The sequence below is a fragment of the Xyrauchen texanus genome, chromosome 25 (assembly GCF_025860055.1).
Source record: "Xyrauchen texanus isolate HMW12.3.18 chromosome 25, RBS_HiC_50CHRs, whole genome shotgun sequence".
NCBI classification, from domain to species: domain Eukaryota; kingdom Metazoa; phylum Chordata; class Actinopteri; order Cypriniformes; family Catostomidae; genus Xyrauchen; species Xyrauchen texanus.
The window spans coordinates 2,010,428-2,036,828 of NC_068300.1; the positions used below are offsets into that span (position 1 = coordinate 2,010,428).

Below are 26,401 nucleotides of genomic sequence, written 5' to 3' on the forward strand. Positions count from 1 at the left end.
CACATGGATCTCAACTCCATTGACTCATCATTACACCCAACTTCTGATCTTCAACTGGCACACAGTCACCCTGACATTATCTTGTAGGATATCTTGATAAACTTGGGAATTAATTTTCCCCTCTGATGGCAAGTGGTCCAGGCCCCAAAGCATCAAAGCAGCCCCCAAATCATGATGTTCCCTCCACCGTACTTCACCGTTGGGCTGTTTAATTTTTTTATGTGGTGCCCTTTTTATGCCATATGTAGTGCTGTGTGTTCTTTCCAAACAATTCAACCTTAGTTTCATTAGTCAACAAAACATTTTCCCAGTAGCATTGTGGTGTGTCACGGTGGTCTTTGGCAAACTTCAGATCTGCAGCAATGTTTTTGTTGGAACGCAGCAGCTTCCTTCATGATGTCCTGCCATGGACATGCCTGTTTAATGTTTTCCATATAGAAGACTCATGAACAGAGATGCTAACCAGTTCCAATGATTCCTTGATGTCATTAGCTGTCACTCTAGGGTTCTTTTGTACCTCACTGAGCATTCTGCAGTGTGCCCTTTGAGTAATCTTGGCTGGACGGCCACTTCTAGGGAGAGTAGCCATGGTACTAAATCATCGGAATTTATAGAACATTTATCTAAGTCTAATTAGCTTTTGTTGACATCATTATTCTTGGGGTTTACATACTTTTTTCCAACCTACACTTTGAAAAGTTGAAGGTATTCAGTATGTACAAGAACAATGCTATCATTTGTGTGTCACTAGTTAAAACAGATTGTGATTGTTCATTATTGTAACTTAGATGACGGTCATCGCCAGATTTTAAAACAAATTTATACATACAGTTGAAGTCAGAAGTTTACATACACTTTGGCCAAATATATTTAAACTCAGTTTTTCACAATTCCTGACATTTAATCTTAGAAAACATTCCCTTTCTTAGGTAAGTTAGGACACTGCTTTATTTTAAGCATTTGAAATGTGAGAATAATAGTAGAGAGAGTGATTTATTTCATCACATTCCCAGTGGGTCAGAAGTTTACATACACTTTGTTAGTATTTGGTAGCATTGCCTTTAAATGGTTTAACTTGGGTCAAATGTTTTGGGTATCCTTCCACAAGCTTCTCCCAATAAGTTGCTGGAATTTTGGTCCATTCCTCCAGACAGAACTGGTGTAACTGAGTCAGGTTTGTAGGCATCCTTGCTCACACACACTTTTTCAGATCTGCCCAAAAACATTCTATTGGATTGAGGTCAGGGCTTTGTGACGGCCACTCCAACACCTTGACTTACTTTGTTGTGCTTAAGCCATTTTTCCACTACTTTGGAGGTATGCTTGGGGTTATTGTCCATTTGGAAGACCCATTTGCGACCCAGCTTCAACTTCCTGGCTGATGTCTTGATATGTTGCTTCAATATATCCACATAATTTTCCTTCCTCATGATGCCATCTATTTTTTAAATCTTTAATGTCATTGTACACGTACAATGAAATTGGATGCAATCTGATCAGTGCAACATCAAATAAAGTGCAACAGGTATATAAATATAAAAGAGCCTCTAAAAGTAGCTCTAAAAAATGCATTAAAAAAGAAATTCTAAAGGAAATGAAAACATCATACAACACATACCCAACAGTTCACTCCACGATACATCTCCTTAATAATGCATTCAAGTAGTGTTAAGTGCTGCTATTGCTTTTGGATAAAAACTGTTTAAACTATTTGTTCATGTTTTCATCAAACAGGGAGTGTCCGGAGGCACGTGACGCATCAATGGTGGCGCAGCTCTGAAAAGTCACTCTCCACACCACTTGCATTTTTTCAGGTCTTTGAAGGGAAATTAAATGCTAAATTACGTAAAATCGTCGAAAATGTCGACACAAGCCACGCTTGTTCATACTAGGGAGGAGGCTACCTCTCCCATCAAGAAGAAATTCAGGGAGTCTACCAACACTATCTCCCGAGCTGATTTGGATGGCGCCATTTTGACCGGAGTGAAACAAGCCTTGAGCTGAACAAAGTACTGATTTAGACAGAATTGTCACTGTCGCTATCAAATCCGCTATAGATGATGTGCTGACGCCTCAGATTTTAGATCTGAAATGTGAAATTGAAAATGCAAATAAAGCAGTCAACGCTATAACCGGGAAGATCGAGCAAATGGGGAAATCGGTCTCTCTGCTCCAATCCAGATACGACACTATGCAGGCGGCTGTTCGCAAAAATAGGGATCAGACTAGCGATCTGAAATCTAAATTTGACGACATTACAACAAAGATCGCTGACATAGAAGACCGCAGTAGAAGATCTAACATACGGCTAGTCGGCCTCAGAGAAGGCGCTGAGGGAGATGATTGTATCGCCTTTTTAAAGGCGAACCTGCCCAAATGGATACCTTCCATCGCGAACAGAGAAATTAAAATCGAACGTGCACACCGCATCTACTCAGACAAGCAGTCTAAACGCCCACGCACAGTTATATTCAAACTGTTGGATTATTCCGATAGACAAGCCATTCTCAACGGAGCGAGGGCCGTATACCCAGTCAAGTTCGGCAATGAACCCCTTCATTTCTTTCCGGACTATAGTGCAGACACTACAAAGAAAAGGAAGGCTTTCACTGAGGTGCGCAAGAAGATGGATGCACTCGGATTTCAATCGTTTCTCCTCTTCCCGGCTACACTTAAGGTCATTCATGCAGGGAGACAAAACCACTTCCATTCGCCGTTGGAGGCCGAGCAGTATCTTCTGTCTTCACAGCCTGGGAATGACATCGCTATAGCATCCGTTGAATTGCCTCCTCAACTGGGCCGCTGTGCTGACATGGACATGGAGCATTCCGTAATTTAGTATGGAAAACGTATTAGCAAGCATACTGTATGCTTCTATAAGCCATTCATCACACTTTTCTTATTCGTTGATTGGTTTTTGTATAGGTAGAATAGGTTATGGACATTATTGGTTACTGAGGTAGGCTCCACTGTATTTCATTTCTCTAGGCCTCTAACTTTCTGAGCAGATCGAGACTATATAGGAATTTATCCTATGATTTATCTTTTATTTTTTTTTATTTTTTTCTTTCTTTTTTTACACAATTTGTATTACTATCTTGACTCCTTCCCTATTCTTCTACAAAATATTTCCTTAGTAGTGGTTGGGATCCTACCGCAATTGTGCAGTCACGGCTCTTGTAAACTATAGCCCTACGCTAGCCAGGGGATCCGTTATATCCTCGCGGCTTGCAAAGTGTATGTACATAGTTTTGTTCACGTTCGTCGGTGTTTTGTTCGCGGCAGCAACTAATTTTAATGTACAATTTTTTCCAAATGGTTTTCGAGGCCTGAGCTTCTCTACAGTTCACTCGTCATTCTATCTCACACGTTATGTCTGCTTTTAATATTCTAAGTTGGAATGTGAGGGGTTTAAATTCACCCATAAAGCGCACTCGCTGTTTGGAATTTTTACGACGGAAAGATATATCTATTGCGCTCATCCAAGAAACCCATCTTAAAGACGGAGATGCTCATCGCTTTCAAAATAAATATTATAAGATATTGGCATGCTCATGTGCGCTTAACAGATCTAAAGGTGTCTTAATCCTGTATAAGAGATCCCTAAATGTATCTGTGGATTCAATAGGGAAAGATGACTGTGGGCGGTTCGTATATGTTGCCACTAGAATCAATCATACTAAAATCCTTTTAACATCTATATACGCACCGAATGTATGTGACCGCCAATTTATGGATTACATTTCTGGAACTTTGATTAGTTTTAATGATTATCAGACTATTTTAGGCGCGGATTTCAATGCTTGTGTCCACCCTGAGTTAGACCGCTCTTCCACTGACTCTATCGTAACACCCTCGTCAGTAGCTCTAAATAACTTAATCGGAGAGCTTAATCTTGTAGACCCATGGCGTATTCAAAACGGTAATTCTAAAGTTTATACATTTTATTCTGCACGCCACAAATCTTTTTCTAGGATCGACTATATTTTGATTGACCCGTCCCTAATCCAACACATCAGTACTATTGATATTTTGCCTATTTTGATCTCTGATCATTCACCGGTTATCTGTAACATCACTATAGGTGCTAAAATCTCCAAAGTCAATAGATGGCGCTTTAACTCTACATTATTATATGATATTTCCTTCCTAGATCAACTTAGACAAGAACTAATTATTTTTTGGAAATTAATTCCCACTGCCATAATCCACAGACGCTATGGGAAGTTACAAAATGCTTTTTAAGGGGTAATTGCATTTCATATTCTGCCAAAGTCAAAACCTCTAGGAATAAACGGTTTGAAGAGTTAGAAAAAAGATTAATGATCTAGAACATCAACAGGCTTGTACCTTCTCCGACAAGCTTAACAAGGAGCTATCTTTACTGAAAGCAGAATATACTTCTCTATCTATATCCAAAGCTGAGTTTATCATCCATAGAACAAAGCAAAAATACTATTTTAATGCAGATAGGCCTAGCAGACTGCTCGCACTGAAACTTAAAGAGTGCTGAATCTAAAGCCAGCATCGATGTTATTAAAACTGGCTCTGGTGAAATTACTACGGGCCCAAAGGCTGTTAATGATGAGTTTAGATTATTCTATTCTACGTTGTATTCTTCTGAGGTCTGCTTCGACAGAGGAGAATGTAGCGATTTTCTCAGTCACCTGAATCTTCCCACTTTACCAATGTCTGCTCAGGAATTACTGGATGCTCCTATAACACTGGAGGAACTCCATAATGCAGCTAAATTGTTGCAGAGAGGTAAATCTCCGGCCCAGATGGAATCCCTCCGGAGTTTTATCTAGCCATCTGGGATATTGTGGGCCCCCTACTTCTGGAGTCCATTAATTATGCCATTAATAATGGTACACTTCATAGAGATCAAAATGTTGCTATCATTACCCTGTTGCTTAAAAAAGGCAAAGATCCTCTAAGTTGTTCTAGTTATCGTCCAATATCCCTGATATCAGCTGACGTCAAGATCCTAGCCAAAGCATTGGTTTTAAGATTGGAACCATATATTGATAATCTGATTCATTATGACCAGACTGGCTTCTTGAAGGGCAGCTTAGCATCGGACAACATGCGCCGACTATTACACATCATTGATTATGCTCAGTCCACTAATGCTACCTCAGCCATTTTTTCTTTGGATGCTCTCAAAGCATTTGACAGGCTTGAATGGGATTATTTGTGGGCTGTTCTAGAGCGTTTTGGATTTGGTCCCAAGTTTCTAAATATTATACGACTGCTATATAAATGCCCCTCTGCTTCTGTATTGACAGGTTTTTACCAATCGCAACCTTTCTCACTTCAAAGAGGTTGTCGGCAAGGTTGTCCCCTGTCACCAATTTTATTTGCACTCTCTCTAGAACCTCTCGCACAAGCTATTAGACAAAGCCAAACAATAACACCGTTAGCCATTAATACCTCACATCACCACATCTCATTATATGCCGATGATATCATGCTTTATCTCTCAGACTTAAATACCTCCCTACCGGAAGCTTTGTGTTTGTTCAACTCCTTTAGCACTATGTCTGGGTATAAAATAAATTGGGATAAGTCATCCTTAATGGCACTTAATAGTATTACTAAAGCAGTACCCCTACCTAGTGGCCTTGTCTTTGCTAACTCATGCACCTACCTTGGTATTAAAATAGCTGATTCTTTGTCTAAGATTGTCCAGACAAATTTTTCTGAAATCAGTCAGAAAATTAAGCATGACATACAGAGGTGGGATAATGTTAAAATGTCAATGCAAGCCAGAATTAGCACGGTTAAAATGAACATCTTGCCCAGAATTAACTTTTTATTTTTCATGCTCCCGTGTTTTCCTCCCCCAAATTTTTGAAGGAAATGAATTCAATAATCTCTAAATTCATCTGGGGTGGTAAGCGTCCTAGAGTCAGCTTTTCAGCCCTACAGCGTGCAAAAATGCATGGCGGTCTTGCACTTCCTAATTTATTGCTTTACTACTTTGCTTTCCAAATTAGGGCCATGCGTATTTGGGTAGACACTCACTCCAAAGTACCCTGGAGAAGCATTGAGTCTGAACGCGTCCTTCCCCACAGACTTCAAGATCTGCCTTTCACTGGTGTATGCTCAAGAAGTTCACGTCAGAAGTTCGGAAATATTATCTCAGTCACTTTAAAAGCGTGGTTCAATGCAGAAAAGATTACAGGTCACGTTAAAAAATCTCACGCCAGTCTCCTCTTTGGAACAATGCCCGCCTATTATCTGGTAATCAACCTTTCATTTACCCTTCCTGGTCCCTAAAAGGTGTGTTCACATTTGGTGATATATTCAATAACAGTGGATTGCGCACATTCCAAGATATTCAAACAGATTACTCTTTGCCAGGTACCTCCTTCTTTATGTATTTGAAGTTGAGATCTGCAATGAAAGCATATGGGGTACCTTGGAATTCCAGCCTAGATGATCACCCATTGTTAAAGTGGTTAAAAAATACTGGGGAAATTCAGGGTTCAGTGTCCTTGATTTATAAGCGACTACTTGAATGTTCATATAAAACCCTGAAGGTATTAGCTGTGTGGGAGAGAGAACTTTCATGGTTGGGATATAGTCCTGACTGGGATACAGTCTGGTCAAATCTTTGTCTTACCTCCAAAAACCCCTCGCACATTCTTATTCATTTTAAAATTGTACACAAAATGTATTGTACCCCATACAAACGATATTTGATGAAACTCTCCTTAAACCCTAATTGCAGTCTATGCAACAACAACTCTAAAGGTACCTTTTTGCATATGTTTTGGGATTGTTCAGTTATATCAAAGTTTTGGAAACATGTAGTTGAAGTACTAAAACATATCACAAAGTTGCAGTTCGACCCTGACCCTTGCCTTATGTTGTTGAATGATGATTCTTCATACAACTTTACGCTAGTTCAGAGAAGATTGTTATTGTCTGGTTTCACTGCTGCTAAAAAAACAATTATACAGCAATGGTTCACTCCTGACCTGGACCTGAGAAGATTCTGGCTGCTGTCCTTTCATTATATCGTTTGTTTAGAACGCAGCACTGCAAGGATTAATGGGGCTAAAATACAAACGGTCACTTATTGGTGTAGCATAGCTCAAGCTCTAAAAGAACTGTTTTAATCGATGATGTATTATTCTGTGCTGTAGTTGACTGCCTGGATTTATCTGTATGTGGTTTTTTTTTTTTTTTTTTTAAGTTAACCATCCTTGTGTTTCTTGGGTGTTTGTTTGTTTTGGTCTTTGTTTTTGGTTTTCATTTTGGTTTTCATGCTGTCACCCGACGTTTGTCATTATCTCAAAAATAAAATAAAAAAATAATCACAAAAAAAAAAAAAAAAAAAAACAGGGAGTGTCCGGAGTGAGATGGATCTTTAAGTATGTTTTGGGCTTTATGAGGCAGCAGGAACTTTAAAGATCTTCCAGGGAGGGGAGAGGGCAGCGTGCAGCCAATAATCTTCTGGGCAGTGGTGCTTTCCTCTCTATTTCTGTTCAGCTGGCAAACCAAACACAGATACAATAAGTCAGTATGCTCTCTATGGAGCAGCGGTAGAAGGACAGAAGCACTTTTTGGGTGTGGTGATTCTTCCTAAGGATCCTCAGGAAGTAAAGTCTCTGCTGTGACTTCTTTACCAGTACTGTGATGTTAGTGCTTCAGGTTAGGTCCTCCTCTATGTGCACGCCCAGAAACCTGAAATCCGGGACCCTCTCCACACATTCCCCACTGATCAAAACGGGCTGAATATCCATTTTATTTTTCCTGTAGTCTATTATCAGCTCCTTGGTTTTAGTGGTATTGAGGACCAGGTTGTTATCTGTGCACTACACAGACAGCCGCTCCACCTCGTCCCAATAAGCAGACTCATCCCCTCCCAGAGATGAGCCCCTCTACGGTGGTGTCATCCGAGAATTTAATGATGCTATTGCTGGAGTGGGCAGAGGTGCAGTCATGGGTGTACAGGGTGTAGAGTGGGGGCTCAACACACAGCCCAGTGGGGATCCAGTGCTGAGACTGATGGCTGAGGAGGTGTGGGGCACCCTCTGGGAGCGATCTGACAGGAAGTCCTTAGATCAAAGGCAGATTGAGTGAGGTAGTCCCAGGTTTACAAGTTTGGTGAAGAAGTATGTTGTTACATGCAGAGCTCCACAAAGAGCAGCCAAGCGTAGCTCCCTCGCTGCTCTAGGTGGGTCAGGGCAGCTTGGAGATTTATAGCTATGGCGTTCTCTGTGGTCTTGTTAGCTCTGTAAGCAAACTGGTGTGTGTCAAGCGTGGGTGGGAGGTTTGAGATTATGTAAGTCCGGACCAGTTTCTCAAAGCACTTCATAATGATGGGGGTAAGTGCCACTGGACAGTAATTATTCGGGCAACTGATTTAGGTCTTTTTTGACAGTGGAACTATAATAGATGACTTCAGGCAGGGTGGGATAGTGGACTGGGATAGGGACCAGTTGAACATCTTGGTAAAGACCCCTGCCAGCTGGTCCACACAATCCATCAGCACCTGTCCCGAAACGGCATTGGGTCCCGCAGCTTTCCTCTGGTTCACCGCCCTCAGTATGTGTCTCACCTCATGCTCAAGTGAGGATGTGGCTGCTGTGGACTGGTGAATGTGATGTGGTTGCCTCCGTTTGCTCCACCTTGAAGCAGGCAAAGAAGTGGTTCAACTCCCTCTGCCAGTGAAGCACCATTGGCCGCAACTGAGATGTTTTCGGATTTGTAACTGGTGATGTTCTGGACCCCTTGCCACACCTACCTTGTGTTGTTTGTGTTGAAATAGTCCTCAATCTTCCTTTTATAAGCAGACTTGGCCTTCCTGATGCCTCTTTTCAGGTTGGCTGTGACAGCACTGTAATGTGCCCCATCACCAGACCTGAAAGCAGTGTTTCTGTCCCTGAGCAGGCACTGGACTTCTTTCGTCATCCAGGGTTTCTTGTTGGGATATACCCGGATCCACTGTGACTGTGTCCGTGCAGTGTTTAATATAGCACAGGACAGATGTCGTAGGCCCTGATGCTCAAAAATGTCCCAGTTTGTTCTCTCAAAACAGTCCTGCAGCTGATGAGAGGCACCTTCGGGCCACATTTTAACAGTCCTCGATGTAATAAGAGCACTTTTCCTGAGAGGGGGTGTATGCCGGGATTAAAATCAGGGACATATGGTCAGACTGGCCTGGGTGTGGTAGTGTTTTAGCCCTGAGCCCCTGTTTGATGTTGGAGTTAACCTTGTCCAGTGTATTTTCTCCTCTGTTAGCACATATTACGTGCTGATGGAATTTAGGGAGTGCTACTTTTAGATCAGCATGGTTAAAGTCCCCCGCTATGATGTGAACAGCCTCAGGATACATGCTTTGTTGCCTGCTAATGGTGTTATATAAATGTCCAAGAGCCAAGTTAGCATTAGCATCCGGTGGAATATACACAGCCGTTATCATGACCACAGTAAACTCCCGGGGAATATATATGGGCCTGCATTTAACAGTCACAAACTCCAGATCCGGGGAGCAGTGACCGTCTACATACTTGGTGTTAATACACCAACTGCTGTTGACAAACAAGCATAACCCCCCTCCTTTGCTCTTACCGGAGTCTCTAGTCCTGTCATGCCAGTGTACTATGCGGTCTGCTGTCTCGATAGCTGAATCCGGAATGAGTGAATGAAGCCAGGTCTCTGTGATTAACATAATGCAACTGTCCTTAATAACCTTGTTCGTTGCAACCTGTAGCTTCAATTCGTCCATCTTGTTTGCAAGGGATCTCGCGTTGGTGAGAAATATACTAGGAAGCAGCAACTTGTGTGCCCGCCTTTGGAGCCTCACCAGCATGCCGGCCCTGCAGCCTCACATTTGCTTCCTGCTCTGCGCCACCTCTGTCTCCTGCCTGAGGAGATGGTAATCCACAAAGAGCCCAGGCGCCTAACTATGTCCACCGGGATGTCATGGGAGTGGAAATAGTCGGCTGTAACAGTCCACTCGCTGCGTAGTCTATCTTAATGAGATCGTGCCAGCTGTAGATGTTATTTGCCCAGCAGAATGTCGTCAGGATGAGTAACAGTACGTACATAAACAAAGCACCGATAAGGAAAGCACTGAGCCGCTGCATCTATGCATGCCGTCATTATCCACCATTATTTTGTGATGTGCACCAGTTCCTGCTGCAGCAAAGTACCCCCACAATATGATGCTGCCACCCCCATACTTCACGGTTGGGATGGTGTTCTTCGGCTTGCAAGCCTCACCCTTTTTCCTCCAAACATAACAATGGTAATTATGGCTAAACAGTTCCATTTTTGTTTCATCAGACCAGAGAACATTAAGGACAGTAAGATTTTTGTCCCCATGTGCACTTGCAAAATGTAGTCTGGCTTTTTATGGCGGTTTTGGAGCATTGGCTTCTTCCTTGCTGAGCAGCCTTTCAGGTAATGTTGATTTATTACTTGTTTTACTGTGGATATAGATACTTGTCTACCTGTTTCCTCCAGCATCTTCACAAGGTCCTTTGCTGTTGTTTTGGGATTGATTTGCACTATGACACATGACTGTTAATCAGAAGGTCGCTGGTTCGATCCCCACAGCCACCACCATTGTGTCCTTGAGCAAGACACTTAACTCCAGGTTGCTCCGGGGGGATTGTCCCTGTAATAAGTGCACTGTAAATCGCTTTGGATAAAAGCGTCTGCCAAATGCATAAATGTAAATGTAAAATACTTGTCATGCACAAAGTAGTTGTCCTATATGGCTTGCCAAAACTATAGTTTGCTAATATTAAGTCTGTTGAGTGTTTAAAAAAAGTTTTAATTACTTCAACCTAAGTGTATGTACATTTCTGATTTCATCTGTAAATGCAGGTAATTCCAAATTGCTCACTATCTTTTTCTTTCCATTGTATTAAGTGGTAAATCAAGTCACATTAAATCTGACCTGGCTGTTCAGACTGAAGACACTGCTCGATTTGTTTTCACATAAAATAGCCCAGATTGGGTTTAAAAATGTCAGATTCAAAGAGCTTTTGACTGTTCACATTTTCATCCAGTTAAGAGATCTGTGTCACATGTGAGTGAAAAAATTTGATTTGGTCTACATTGAGCTGTCGTATGAATGGAGCCCATGTATACTGTATATTGAGAAAAGTTTACAAACAAGGAAGCTATGGCAGTGTATGGAAAAACACCTATAAAACAAGAAAAACATGAAAAGTTTGCTCTTTGTTTACAGTAAAAGTGTACACCGATCTGATGCCAGTACAAAAATTGGCAAATGTTCCTTTTGCAGACATTTACATATATTTTATCCACGATTAATTTCTATACAGCGATGAGTCTGACCAAGTACACGTGACAACAGGTACATCACGATAAACCCTCATTCCGAAGTTACAAATGTTTTCACTTAAGTAATTTGGAGATAGACCATTCAAACTTTGTGAAATGTAACAACAATAGAAAGTGGCTAATATGATCATATTTCTTGCTTCTCAGCAATCTGGCAGCTGCATTTTTAACCAACTGAAGTTTATTTATTGAACTAGCAGTACATCTGCTAGTGATGTATTACAATAATCTAGTCTTGAGGTCATGAACACATTAATTCGTTTTTCGGCATCAGAAACAGAGAGCAATACTGGCAATATTTCTGAGGTGTAAGAATACTGTTCTACAAACATTCGAAATTTGATTTTCAAAGGACTGATTGGTATAACACCTATTTTTTGCTGTAGAAGATGACGTAACATTACATCCATCGAGAGACAAATTATAATTTAGAGGCTATTTTAGAGGTTTTTGGTCCAATAATTAGATACTCTGTTATTTTTTAATTGAGTAGAAGTAAAATTCTGGCCATCCAATCTTTGATTTAGTGGATACACTGCTAATTTGGAGAAATGTGAAATTTCTACAGGTTTAAAAGAAATATAAAGTTGGGTATCATCTGCATAATCTGATGATAATATCTCCCAGGGGAAGCATATACTGTATAAGAAGAAAAGCAAAGGCCCTAAAACTGATCCCTGTGGCACTCCATACATTTGTTTGACACTAATGCTAACATAATTCTCCTGCCTATACAAGAGAATGTCATGATCTATGGTGTCGAAGGCAGCACTAAGATCTAAAAGCACTAGAAGAGAAATGCAGCCATGATCAGATGATAAAAGCAAGTCATTTGTAACTCTGATAAGTGCAGTCTTTGTACTGTGATGGGGCTTACATCCTGACTGAAATTGTTCATATATACCATTTCTTTGTAAAAATGAATATAGCTGGGAGGACACTACCTTTTCTAATGTATTCAACATAAATGGGAGATTTGAAATCGGTCTATGATTAGCCAATTATCCAGGATCAAGCTGTGGCTTTTAAAGCGGTTTGATAACTACCATTTTATAATGTCTTGGAACATGTCCTAAGGATTATGAGGACTTAATTATATTAAGAGAAGGTTCTGAGATTACAGGGAATACCTCTTTTAAGAGTTTAGTTGGTATTGGATCTAACATACATGTTGTGGTTTTGATTTTTTGATACGTTTTATTTTAGATCTTCATGACCTATGACAGTGAAGGATTGAAGTTGCTCTGTTTTCTAAGGTACAGTTGATTGCATAATTCCAATAATAATAATATAATAATTTCTAGTTAATCAGTAAATAAATTAATGAAATCATTACTATTGTGCTGCGACTGAATATCTGATTCAGTCGAAGCTTTATTCCTAACCTGTTAACGTGCACCCCCTTGTTTTGAGCACAAGCCTAAAAGGACATACTCAAAAGTCAATGGCTGCAGTTCATCCCCACATTGTATTACAGGCATAATTTTGGTCTCATTTAAAAGGAGGCACTTGGAAGTTTGTTAAAAGTTTTTTTTTTTAAGAAAAGCTCACATTTATTGCAAAGTGATCATAAATTTCATAAATATTTAGATGAAATAATATACAACACTGATCTTGTTGATGCATAGAAACATAATGGAGCAAAGCCACAAGTCTAATAATGTTCTATATCAAATTTGAGGATGATAACTTTAAAACTCTTAGTTATATGAATCATTTTCCAAGACCATGTCTTTCTGGCCGCAAATAGCATTATCCATTAGCATTACCGCCTAAATACAGAATAGTAAACATTATAAAATATACACTATCTTGTCCATATATTTGACTTACAATCATAATTGAGTGTTTTTTAATAATCTAATTTGGATTCCAATCATATAATGGAGCAGAAGCAGATTATTGGCGGTTGAAGATGATGGAAGATGTACAGCTCTTCTGCAATTACAGCTACACAACTGTCAGTAATCATATTCAAATACCAGAGACTGCATGGTATTTACAAATAATAGACAAACCATATATTTTTGTAATTGTTTATTTATTTACAATAAGTCTTAGCAGTCAACTCATTTGTTGTAATGCTTGATACGTAATTTATCCTACTATGGTATGGGATGGGGAAGTCCTTGTCATGTCAAATTAAATCACTTTATTGTCACTCAACCATATACACAAGTGCAACAGAGGGTGAAAGTCTTGGGTGCAGTTCTGAGCAACATAGCAGTTATGACAGTGATGAGACATATACCAATCTACAATAAACATCAGATATTTACATATCTAATATACACAATTACACACAACAAAATATACAAATAATAATATACAATGTACATTACACAAAACACACAATATAGAATACACGGTATACAATAAAAATAGTATATATAAAATATACTGTAGGTTGTATTGTGCTGTATTGACATTCAGGCTATCATGTTACATCCCCTACAGACACTGAGATTGAACTTACCTCTGTAGCTTCGGCCCCGAGTGCTAGCTGTGTTCAGGGCACAGTTTTTATTCCCTTTGAAGTCTGTGATGATATTAATTTCCTGCCACATGATTCTAGAGTCAGTGGTGTTGAACTGTCCTTCAATCTTGTCCCTGTACTGGCGTTTGGCTGCTCTGATAGTTTGTGGAGGGCATAACTGGTTTGTTTATGCTCCTCCGCGTTCCCGGAATTAAAAGCGGAGGTCCACACAAGAAGTGCCGCACGAACATCTCTATTAATCCACGGTTTCTGGTTGGGGTAGATCCATATAGTTTTGGTCGATACTACATCATCTGTGCACTTCCTGATGAAACACTTTACAGCATCTGCATAGACCTCAATGTCTTCATCAGAGGCGGACTGGAACATCTCCCAGTCTGCGTGATCAAAACAGTCTTGTAGCACAGAATCTGATTGGTCCGACCAGCACTAGATCGTTCTAAAGGCAGATGCTTCCTGTTTCAGTTTCTGCCTGTAAGCAGGCAGAAGCAGAACGGAAGAGAGGTCCGATTTGCCAAATGGTGGGCAGGGGAGGGATTTACAGCCATCCCGGAAGGTAGAGTAGCAATGCTCCAAAATCCGGTCCCCTCATGTGTTGAAACTGATGTGTTGGTAGTATTTTGGTGCTATTGACTTGAAGTTGGCTTTGTTAAAGTCCCAGGTCATAATGAACGCAGCTTCAGGGTGTGCGGTTTCCTGCTCACTTATACTCCCATACAGTTCCTTGAGTGCCCGGTCTGTCACAGCTGTGATAATGACTGCTGTGAATTTCCTCGGTAGCCAGAATGGCTGACACAGAAGCATGAGAAATTCCAGATCAGGAGATTAGAAAGACATGATAGAATGTACGTTCCTCTGATCACACCAGGATTTGATGATCACAAAACATACACCACCACCTCTGCTTTTACCTGAGAGGTCTTTCGATCTGTCCGCTCAGTGCACGGAGAACCCAACGAGTTCAATGGCTGAGTCTGGAATCTCCGCAGACATCCAAGTTTCTGTAAGGCAGATAATGCAGCAGTCCCTCGTCTCTCGTTGGAAAGATATCCGCGCTCTCAGCTCACAGTGAATGCTAGGTAGTTGGGGTTGATTTGCCTGACTTCTTAGTCTGATGAGAACAGCACCTCTCCTATGTTACCGTGGCCAGGCTGCCCAGAAAAAGGGCTCCGCTGACGTGTTTGAAAACAGCAAGTCGGTATTGTGGAGTTTAAAGTCTGGTTTTCAGTGTGCTATTGCAGATCCAATGTCCAAAAATGTTTGTCTATCGTAGTCAATAAGGTACACAACATCCAAGACAAAACACATAAGAATTGTGGACAAAACAAACAAAAAACTGCAATGTTGGTTCGGAGCTCGCCACATAGCAGCCATACTCGGTGCCTTCTTGAACTTCAGTGAGCACTAAGGTATGCATGATATCATGCAAAAAAATCCTAAAGTCCATGCAATCAGATGATTGTGGACTTTATGAGGAACATCCCAACACTGACCCCCTCACCATTCTAAACAGCACTGTGGTAGCAGTGGAGTCATTCAGGTTCCTGGGCACTACCATCTCACAGAACCTGAAGTGGGAGACCCACATTGACTCCATTGTGAAAAAGGCCCAGCAGAGGATGTACTTCCTTCACCAGTTGAGGAAGTTCAACCTGCCACAGGTGCTGCTGATACAGTTGTAATCAGCAGTCATTGAGTCTGTCCTCTGCACTTCAATAACTGTCTGGTTTGGTGCAGCTACGAATTCGGATATAAGAAGACTACAGAGGACAGTTGGACTGCTGAGCATATTATTGGTTGCCCCTGCCCTCCCTTTAAGAACTATACACTTCCAAAGTGAGGAAAAAGGCTGGAAAAATCACTCTGGACCCCACTCACCCTGCCCACTACCTTTTTGAACTTTGGCTGATGCTTCAGAGCTCTAAGCACTAGAACCGTCAAGCACATTAACAGATTTTCCCCATAGGCTATCCATCTCATGAACAGTTAAAACTGCCCCATTGAGCAATAATTATGTGCAATTCACAGTTAAGTCTTTTTATATTATCTAACACATCCTACCTCTTCTGCCATTACATTCCCTTGACCTGTACAGGTTTGTATTTTCACTATATGTGCATGTGTGTGTGTTTGTATGTGTGTGTATGCACTGGAAGCTCCTGTCACCAAGACAAATTCCTTGTATGTGTAATCGTACCAAGCTGATTCTGAAATGAAGGAAATACATTATTCAATGTTTATTTAACTTTTGTTGTGTTCATGTTGATTTTGACTGATGGTGCACCTAGGGAAAAACAAGGTTGGTTGTTTTTATTTTTGGGTGAACCATAATAACATTATTACTAATACATTATTAAATTGTAAATTTAATTGTAAATTGTACATTTAAATTGCTTAGCCTATATCTATTAAATGACAATGTTTTTAGTGTTTATATTGTAGATCAGAGTGTTTGGGATTTGAAGAGATTATATAGACGTGAAAAGCATAAAGAATTATTTAATATGTGCCTTCTATTTTTCGATCTTACTGCATCCGAAAAACTGTATACGAGCATTTGATTCGCTTTATTTCTCTTGTTGATTGTAATTCGAGCCCTTGCGGAATTTAAAAATTAACGGTCATTCCGCCGGTCATAGACTCTCTGACAGACATACGTTTAGGCCTATATGTTTTCTCAATAAACAATTATTTCTTTAAGTGCGATATTAAATATACATGTGATTGATTTGATAAAGGTTTAAGTCTTTTGAACGAATTGAACATGGTGTGAGTGTAACCGAGAAGATTTTTGTTGACTATAAATTAAGAGAAGTAGAGATGTCTCCGCTAAACTGTTCACTTAAGTGGTAAGAAATAAGTTTACTGTTGGCCTATTAGATTCATTTAGTCTGTCAACAATTCTCTGATTAAAATACTCGATTGTCTTGAAGTAATTTTCAGGCTATGAGCTTGTGTAATACACACCAGTCCAGTAGATGGCGGGAAACACCGTGAGTTGTTTTGCCAACCGCCATAAAACACGATGAATGAAGAGCTGACAGTCCGAGCGCTCAGTTCGGTACGTATTTAATCTGGTTTACACAATTTTATGTATTTTGTTATATGTACATAAAGGTTTATGTTGATTAGTATTTTTCTGTGTATGTTCTTTGTATTTTAATGACCGTAAAAGAAGCTTATCTCCACATGTAGCTTTCTTTTGTGACAGACCAGGGCCTGAAATTAATTTCTGAAAATGGGGTTAAAAAGATAGTTCACCCCCAAAAAACTGAAATTTCTGTCATCATTACTATCAGCCTAAAAAAAGAATAAAAAAACAAATTCACATATTCCATTACTGTATTACTTGCATGCTTTTACAATTCAATAGAATAAACACATCATTTGCACTTTAATAATACCTGCCATACCTCATTCACTGTCAAGCACCTTCTGTAATTTGGTTTATACTGTTTATTCATTTGGATTGACTGGTTTACTATTTGCACATCTTTGCACTTTAATACATATTATGTGTATGTGTGCATGTGTGTGTGTGTGTGTGTGTGTGTGTGTGTGTGTGTGTGTATACAGGTGAAACTCGAAAAATTAGAATATCGTGCAAAAGTTCATTAATTTCAGTAATTCAACTTAAAAGGTGAAACTAATATATTATATAGACTCATTACAAGCAAAGTAAGATATTTCAAGCCTTTATTTGATATAATTTTGATGATTATGGCTTACAGCTTATGAAAACCCCAAATTCAGAATCTCAGAAAATTAGAATATTGTGAAAAGGTTCAGTATTGTAGGCTCAAAGTGTCACACTAATCAGCTAAACACCTGCAAAGGGTTCCTGAGCCTTTAAATGGTCTCTCAGTCTGGTTCAGTTGAATTCACAATCATGGGGAAGACTGCTGACCTGACAGTTGTGCAGAAAACCATCACTGACACACTCCACAAGGAGGGAAAGCCTCAAAAGGTAATTGCAAAAGAAGTTGGATGTTCTCAAAGTGCTGTATCAAAGCACATTAATAGAAAGTTAAGTGGAAGGGAAAAGTGTGGAAGAAAAAGGTGCACAAGCAGCAGGGATGACCGTAGCCTGGAGAGGATTGTCAGGAAAAGGCCATTCAAATGTGTGGGGAGCTTCACAAGGAGTGGACTGAGGCTGGAGTTACTGCATCAAGAGCCACCACACACAGACGGGTCCTGGACATGGGCTTCAAATGTCAAACGTCTTACCTGGGCTAAAGAAAAAAAGAACTGGTCTGTTGCTCAGTGGTCCAAAGTCCTCTTTTCTGATGAGAGCAAATTTTACATCTCATTTGGAAACCAAGGTCCCAGAGTCTGGAGGAAGAATGGAGAGGCACACAATCCAAGATGCTTGAAGTCCAGTGTGAAGTTTCCACAGTCTGTGTTGGTTTGGGGAGCCATGTCATCGGCTGGTGGTGGTCCACTGTGCTTTATTAAGTCCAGAGTCAACGCAGCCGTCTACCGGGACATTTTAGAGCACTTCATGCTTCCTTCAGCAGACAAGCTTTATGGAGATGCTGACTTCATTTTCCAGCAGGACTTTGCACCTGCCCACACTGCCAAAAGTACCAAAACCTGGTTCAATGACCATGGTATTACTGTGCTTGATTGGCCAGCAAACTCGCCTGACCTGAACCCCATATAGAATCTATGGGGCATTGCCAAGAGAAAGATGAGAGACATGAGACCAAACAATGCAGAAGAGCTGAAGGCCGCTATTGAAGCATCTTGGTCTTCCATAACACCTCAGCAGTGCCACAGGCTGATAGCATCCATGCCACACCGCACTGAGGCAGTAATTAATGCAAAAGGGGCCCAAACCAAGTACTGAGTACATATGCATGATTATACTTTTCAGAGGGCCGACATTTCTGTATTTAAAATCCTTTTTTTTTATTGATTTCATGTAATATTCTAATTTTCTGAGATTCTGAATTTGGGGTTTTCATAAGCTGTAATTCATAATCATCAAAATTATATCAAATAAAGGCTTGAAATATCTTACTTTGCTTGTAATGAGTCTATATAATATATTAGTTTCACCTTTTAAGTTGCATTACTGAAATTAATGAACTTTTGCACGATATTGTAATTTTTCGAGTTTCACCTGTGTATATATATATATATAGCCACTTGCACTTCTGGATGAATGCTTCTATGTTTCTTTGGCTCTGTTCAGACCTGTAAACACACATTGACAAAGTTGAGTCCATCTGTCCATCCATCCATCCATCCATCCATATATCTATCAGTTCATCTATCAATCCTTCCACCCATCCATCCATATATCTATCAGTTCATCCATCCATCCATCTGGTCATCTATCCATACATCTGTCTATCTGTTTGTCCAACAAATCCGTCCATCCATCCATCTGTTCATCTATCTATCCATCTGTTCACCTTTCATCCATCTATATATCTGTTCATCCATCCATCCATCCATCCATCTATCTTATCTGTTCGTCCAACCAATCCATCCATTCTTCTGTTCATCCATCCATCCATTCATCCAAACACAAAAGATGTTAGGCAGAATGTTAGTCTCAGTCACCTATGCATCTTCTTTTTTTCTTCTATACAATGAAAGTGAATGATGACTGAAACTAACATTCTGCCTAACATTTCCCTTTTAGTTACAATTAACTTGAAGAAAGTCATACAGGTTTGCAACAACAATTCTTATTTTTGGGTGAACCATACCTTTTAGTGTATAAATCAATACTTAGCAAATACATTAAAAATTGTTGTTTTGTGTTGTCAAAATACATTGCAAATTTGAACAGATAATGCTAAATCAGTTATGATTTGAAGGGGATAATATATTGCATAAATAGCTTATTACAATATCTGGTAATATTCCTGCTGTCAGGAAAATTAAGCTAAACAATAACACACATTTGTATTTATAACATCTCAGAAACAGTTTTTCGTTAACAGATATGTTCTTGTGTATAATCCTATAATGAGTTTGATGAATGTCATATGTTTGTGATCAGATGTTCATCATGAGAGAGCAGGTGGATGCAATCTGCAGTAAATCAGTAGGAACTGATCTGTCCATGCTGGATATTGATGATTTCATCACAGAAATCTCTCAGCTGAAGAAAGAGGTGACGTCACTGAAGACAAAACTGATGGAGAGAGACGACAGGTTACAGGTTAAACATTCATTTCATCCTTAAAATTGAGATTGTAAGCTTTCAAATTATGTGATATGATGAACGGTACAGATGTGATTGTGTTGTGTTTGTCAGGAGCTGGAAAAGGTTTCCTGTCAATCTTCACTGTGTGTGACTGATGGGACCTCCACAGAATGTCAGGATTCAGTGTGGAGCGGCAGAGATCAGTCCACAACACAGCGACTGCTGGACAAACTCTCTGAACAGAGATCCAGAGACACACAGGACTCACAGCTCACTTTACTCTGTTCTACTGACGGTAATCAGGGTGATCAAACCCCCACAGAGTCTCAGATGCTGCAGATACCAGTGAAGATGTGTTCAGTGAAGTTGCTGGACTACAGGAACCTGATGAAGATGAGAGGAGAAATCAAAGTAGAGGAACAACATTTTAATGAAGAAGATGATGATGATGATGATCAAACCTCCACAGACTCTCTTGCTTCTGTCTGTAACGCTGGAGAACAGCAGATGCTTCAGATACCAGTGAAGATCGAAGATAAGCAGGAGGAGATAAAAGCAGAAACCACAGCGGAGGAACAACAGAGTGATAAAGATGATGATTTTATTCCTGCAGGTATGTTTCTTTAATGTTTTTTCATCTATCATGTCAGAATCTTTAAGCAAATGAATTTATCACTAAAAAGTGTCCTGCCTTTTTTCCTTCAAAGACTTTACCTTCCACTGTGAGTTTCAGAGGGCTGAAAGGTATAATAAAATGTCATTTTAAATAAATGTCATGAATAAAACTATCAATTTGAAGTCACTATTTAAGTAATTCTTATTAAAAAATTCTGCCTGTAATGATCCTACAGTGTAGCATCATTGTTTTCCCTTTGAAGTGTCATGAGAAAACATGTCTTCTTGATGCAAAAATCATAATCACAATAACGTTCATTAGTCAATAACGAGATCACGATTATTTAACACGATGACCCGTTGACTTAATGCATTTATTGAACTTTAAAAAGACAAAAAAATTAACAGTTGAATTCCTTGAATTTGAAATGTAAATTGCACTGCGTAGGGGAAGAGGCAATTGTTGTATGATATTTATTTTATGTAACGTATGGCAGTGTCAGGAATTCCCTGTTCCCCATCTATCGCTCACTTCGACGTTGTGACGAAAGTCTTAATGTGCACGACTCTTGAGAGCCTTGCGCATCTCTGAATTGAGAAAAGGCCAATGAGAAATTGGCAGACAGAATTTGCATGTCCCGCCCCTGGACATAAGGGTATAAAGGGAGGGAAATGTGTGATCAGCTGTATTCACTGACTGTTCACTTCATCTCTACAGAGCGTATGCTGTATGATCTACGGCGCATATCAGCGGCTTTATCCATTTCTGCACAACAGTGCAGCTTTGCCCCTGACCTCTTCGACAGCGCTTCTAAAAGAGATTATTTTCCCTAAAAAGAGTTTATTTTCTCTAAAAGAGCAATACGCTGCTGGCATTGAACGTCCTTTTCAGTGCGAGAACATTGCCATGGCAACGTTCGGTCGCGGCTTTCTTTCCTCACGAGAGAAAGCCACTTCAGCCACCCCCCGCGCTGTGCCTCCTTCCTACGGGATTGGGGCCGGCGCGACTGGCGATGAAGGCGATTTGGGGCATACAGCGGGCTCAAGGTAAGGGCGTACAGCGTGTTTCGCCGTGTAAATCCCCATGAACCACCCGCTCCCCAGCCTTCTGGTTTGCTTCTGTTCAGGCTCGAGGTGAGAGCGGCTCGCCTCATGGCAAGTCTGTTTACTCCCTTAGACCCCATGAGCTGGATGATGCATCAGAGAGTGTCACAGCGCCATCTGATGTTGATGTCTCGACTGGGCTGCCACCTCCGGGTTGGCTCGTCTAGTCTGAGCCTGACGCGCAGATGTCCGCTATGCTTGACTGGAACCCTCCATCACCCCCTCACGGCTAGATGATTGGTTCCCCGATTCAGGGCGCCGCTCACAGCCACGCCCCGGTTCGTTTGTTTCCGGAGGATCTCACTACCCTCGACTGTGGAGCAACTCCAAGCTGTCTCCGTCCTGCATGCCATGCCCCCCCTGCAATCCACCAAGCCAAGGCACTTGAAGATCTGCACTTGGGTAGTCCTGTTCCTGATGTGCTGCAGGAACTGTGTTCGACCGATCGCGCCCCCCAGGGTCACGAATGTCACAGCGCTGGCACTCAGATGGTTGATGGCCAGGAGCGTCAGCTATGGCTGGACCTGGTCGAGATATGGGAGGTAGACAAAGTACGCTTTCTCAAACGCCCCCGTCTCCCAGCTCGGTCTATTTGGTGACACCGTTGACGACTACACCCAGCAGTTCTCAGCAGTGAAGAAACAGATGGAGGTCACATCATTCCCCGCCGCTGTGCTCCGTCTGCTCACCGAGGGTATCCCACTGCAGCATCCAAACGTCAGGCTGCTCCGCTTCAAACTGAGCCCAGCTCTCGGGCCCAGTTCTCAGCCCCAGCGTCGAGCGCCCCGCAGGAAGCGAACCCCCCCATCTCCTGAATGTCCTCGAGGACCCAGAAGCGTTCATGAGACAGACGACCCAGGGAATGAGACATTTGCTCCCGAGCTGGTAAGCAGACCATGTCCCCCGGTGGAGGACAGGGAGGAGAACCTTCAGTTAAAGGTATTTTCTTTGCCGCACCCCCTTCGGGCTGCGATTCTCACATTCTCAACAATAGAGCAATTTTCTCTCTCCCTGGGTCACCTGGCCCACAAATGCTGTCCTCACGGCAACCCAGTGCCACACTTCAGCAGTCCCGGCACACCGTGCGTGGACCCCCCGCCTCCGGACCAATGACGGCTGCCCCCTGCTGGGTGTGTGGAGCAAGGTAAGTGCTCAAGATTGTTTCGCAGCAGTAGACCTGAAGGATGCGCACTTCCACATCTCTATCTTGCCTCAACACCGACCTTTCTACAGTTCGCATTTGACAGCCAGGCATATCAGTACAAGGTCCTCCCCTTCGGCATGTCCCTGTCCCCTCACGTCCTCACGAAGGTCGCAGAGGCAGTCCCATTGTTCAGTGCATATGAGAAGGCGGCCTACACCTAAAAAATTTGAAATGTCACTTCAACAAAACAAGTAAGGGAAAGCATATACACTGAATAACATTGATCATCTCCTAAAAAGGTCACAAGACAAGATCTGGGTAGATTAGATGGTAAGCGAACAATCAGTTCTCATAGTCAACATGTTGAATGCAGGAGAAATTGGCAGGAGTAAAGACCTGAGCAACATTGACAAGGGCCAAATTGTAATGGCCAGACACTGGGTAAAAGCATCTCTGAAATGGCAAGGCTTTTAGGGTGCTCCCGGTCAGCAGCGTTGAGTACCTACTGACAGTGGTCAGAGGAGGGACAAACCAGCTACAGGGTATTGGGCACCCAAGGCTCATCGATGCACGAGGATAACAAAGGCTATCCCATCTGGTCCGAACCAACAGAAGGTCTGCTATGGCACAAGTCACAGAAAAAAGTTTAATATTGGTTATGTAAGGAATTTGCCTCAACACACAGTGCATTGCACCCTGCTGCATATGGGGCTCCATAATGATCCCTGCCCACCATCGAATGTACCTATAATGGGCACGCGAGCATCAGAACTGGACCTTAGAGCAGTGAAAGAAGGAAGCCTGGTCCGCTGAGTCCTGTTTCTTTTACATCATGTAGACGGCCATTTACCTGGGGAAGTGATGACACCAGGATACACAGTGGAAAGATGACAAGACGGTGGAGGGAGTATGATGATCTGGGCAATGTTCTGCTGGGTAACCTTGCATCTGGCCTTTCATTTGCATGTCAATTTGACACATTCAGCCTTAACACATTTGCAGGCCAGGTACACCCCATCATGGCAATGATATTGCCTGATGGCAGTGGCCTCTTTCAGCAATATAATGCGCCCTACCACACTGCACAAATAGTTTGGGAATGGTTTGAGGAACATGATGAAGAGTTCAAGCTGTTGCCCTGGACTCCAAATTCCCCAGATCTCAATCCGATTGAGCATTTATGGGATGTGCTGGACCAACAAGTCTAGATATGACGATCCTTGCATCTTACAGGACTAAAGGATCTGCTGCTAATATCTTAGTGCCAGATATCACAGGACACCTTTAGGGATCTTGAAGAATGAGTGTTGGTGCTGTTTTGGCAGTACACGGAGCGCACAGAGGACCAACAGCATATTAGGCTGTTGGTCATAATGTTTTGTCTTATCAGTGTATAAGGAGAAAAGCAGGGGACCTAAGACTGAGCCTTGTGGCACCTGTCCGTACTTTATGTCTACTAGGCTTGAAAAACTCCTCGTTTACACAAAGTGGTAGCAGTCAGATAAATAGGACCTAAACCATTCCAATGCCTGTACACGAGTGACAAAATAATTCCTAAGCCTATCCAGGAGAAAGTCATTATCTATGGTGTTGACGGCAGCACTAAGATCTAACAGTACAAGTTATTTGTAACTCTAAGTGCAGTCTCTGTGCTATGATAGGGCATACATCCTGGTTTAAATTCTTCACAGATGCCATTTCTCAGTAAAAAAAAAGAATATAAGTGGGAGGACACTACCTTTTCTAGTATTCTATAGATATGTAGAAAAGGTCATATATTTCATATAGCAAGAACTTAATAAATTTGAGAATTACAGGAAACACCTCTTTCTGTAGTTTAGCTGGTATGTGGTATAGCATACATGTTGTTGGTTTTGATGCTTTATTAGTTTTATTAGTACTTAACCTACAACAGGGAAGTACTGATGTTGTGCATAGGGAATATTTTTGGGGTTTCTGAGGTGTTGTTGCAGATGGTTCCATAACTCCAATTTTCTTTCTGATGGCCTTAAATAAATGTAAGAAATTAATGTAGTCATTACTACTGTGCTACAAGGGAATATTTGGATATGAGCTACACTCTTATGAGCATTAGTGTGATCATTGGCTTTTCTCTTTAACTTTCTTCAGTCAAAAAGGGGGAAACACTATCTAGAGTGCTAGAGAAGACTGTATCTATATTTTCTGTGGCTACATCAACTTCTTTTGAACTTTTTGGCATGTATGTGAGACAGGTCAGGAAGATTATTTGTGAATCTTTAGTGGTCGAACTAATAGTTCTACTAAAATGATAACATGTTGCTGATTGAGTGATTTTAGCAGCAAGAGTGAAAGAGAATATATAGTTTTATTTACACTGGACAAAGTCACAGTAAGCCCAATCACTTCAAAAGAATAAAACTTGTATCCTGACCTTTGAATAACACCAAAAACTTTACTGTAAATTGTAGCAGCACCACCTCCTTGACCCTTCAGTTGAGGGTCATGTTTATAACAATAAGCTGGGGGACTAGACTCAAACTAATATATTCATCTGATTTTAGCCAGGATTCTGTTAAACAGAGGGCACTATGAACTGTAATAATTTAATTTACAATTAGTTCTTTGGAAGAAAGAGATCTAATGTTTAGTAGCCCAAACTTTATTAGATGTTTATCTTGTGTTTTTGCCATTTTCTAGTCTGACCTCAATAAAAAACAATTCTGAATGACTTGAGGGTTTTTTGTTTGTTTTTTTGGGAAACAGACACAGTCTCTATATGATATCTAGGTGATACAAACTATGTGTTCTAGTTTATGTGACGTCTCAGTGAAGCTAGCAGATGGTAGGTTAAGCCAGTATGTCTGCTTCCTGACCTGGGCTCCAGTGAGTCAAACACTTAAACTATTAAGACTGTGAGCCAGTTTAATAGAGAGCAGAGCAGCACCTTGCCTGAAAGGATGGAGTCCATCTTTCTTTGGCAGGTCAGGTCTACCCCAAAAACTCAATCCAATTGTCTATAAATCCTGTTATTCTCCGGACACCACTCAGATATCCAGCCATTCAGTAAGACTAATCTACTGTAAATCTAGTCACCCCAACAACCAGTGAGGGGGCCAGACCATATTACAGTGTGTTACATCGTTTTTGTAAGTTCAAACACCTCTTTTATATTATATATAGTGATCTCCGACTGGCGAAGCTGGACATCATAAGTTTGGATGTGAATAACAATCTTAGAAAATCTATGTTTGGCATTAGCCAGCACTTATAAATTTTATCTGATGTCAGGCACTCTAACTCCCAGCAATCATTTAGTAATGGTGGATGGAGTCTCTATTCCCATGCCTCTTAAAATAGAATCACCTATAACCAGGGCGCTTTCAACAGCATTTTCAGTGGGTGCATCACTGAGTGGGGAGAACCTGTTAGAAACTCTAGGCCTTTTCCACCGACATGTTTCGGGGTCAGGTTAATGGCTGGTACAAATTCTCAAACTGTTCAGTGCGTTTCCACTGCAGAAAAGGAAGTTCTGGGGTTCACTTACCCTGATGCCTTTCTCATCCCA

The 26,401-nt window shown here is 41.1% G+C and overlaps 1 pseudogene; it reads left to right on the forward strand.

Moving 5' to 3' along the window:
* Positions 1-16,850: 16,850 nt before the first annotated feature.
* LOC127618539 (zinc finger protein 721-like) overlaps positions 16,851-26,401 on the forward strand; it is a 176,836-nt pseudogene continuing 167,285 nt past the window's right edge.